This window comes from Dipodomys ordii, unplaced genomic scaffold (assembly GCF_000151885.1).
Source record: "Dipodomys ordii isolate 6190 unplaced genomic scaffold, Dord_2.0 Scaffold7, whole genome shotgun sequence".
Classification (NCBI taxonomy): domain Eukaryota; kingdom Metazoa; phylum Chordata; class Mammalia; order Rodentia; family Heteromyidae; genus Dipodomys; species Dipodomys ordii.
The window spans coordinates 7,766,327-7,767,320 of record NW_012267223.1 but is presented as its reverse complement, the minus strand read 5'-3'; the positions used below and the strand labels follow the sequence as shown (position 1 = coordinate 7,767,320).

Below are 994 nucleotides of genomic sequence, written 5' to 3'. Positions count from 1 at the left end.
GCTCTACCACTTGAGCCACAGCACCACTTCCGGCTTTTTTCTTTTTTGCTTATGTGGTGCTAAGGAATCGAACCCAGAGCCTCATGCATGCAAGGCAAGCGCTCTACCACTGAGCCATCTTCTCAGCCCCATGCTGGCTGCCGTGTTCTTAAACACTCCAAACCTTGCCTTCAGCAAGGCATTAGGTGAATCAAACTACATTGTTTTACTATCTGCATGTTTTATTTTATTTGTCCCCATTCGTGATTTTCTTGCACATTGTTTTTTACTTAGCATTTACATGGTTTTACAAGTTATTGACAAAAGAATTTTGAAACATGATCTTGGGATTAGAACTGGGAGGCATAGCTCATGGCATGTAGAAATCTTTTGGCCTAATCTCCTTGAAGCTCAAATTTCAATCATCAGCACCAAATAAATAAGTAAATAAATATATATATATGTGTGTGTTTTTACATACATATATAAAGGCAATCTATTAAAATACTGAATTTTACCTTCTTTAGGAAAAAAAAATGAAGGTCTTCAGTTTTATAAACTTACATGTTACATTTTAGGATTACAGATTTTCCTTAGTATGCAATACCAAGAGACTGAATTGCTTCCCAGTTCTTATGGATATTGTGAGCAATGGGCTGCTTGGGATGTTTGCCCCATCGTCACGTATCCAGACGGACAGGAGCACATTCCCAGGGGTAAGTACAAGTCTTATGGACTATCTGCCTACATCATCCTTTGAAGTAATGAGATCTTTCTCTTACTGAGGTAAGCCACTATGTCATTAACATTTGGATGCATGTAGGTTCTGGACTTTGGAAAATGAATATACTTTTCAGAGTTTTGGGATTTTTTTGTGTGTGAAAATGCTGTACAGAGGTGTTGCAATTACATGGGTGGAATTTTTTTATTGTGAACATACTGTACAGAGGGGTTATAATTACATGGGCAAGATAATGAGTACATTTCTTATCAAGCATTGTAGCCTCCTCCTTTG

The 994-nt window shown here is 37.6% G+C and overlaps 1 protein-coding gene across 3 annotated transcripts in view; it reads left to right on the top strand.

The window, feature by feature from the left end:
* LOC106003217 (ATP-binding cassette sub-family A member 8-like) overlaps positions 1–994 on the top strand; it is a 64,757-nt gene that overhangs the window by 48,305 nt on the left and 15,458 nt on the right. The gene's annotated exons all lie outside the window — the stretch shown is intronic.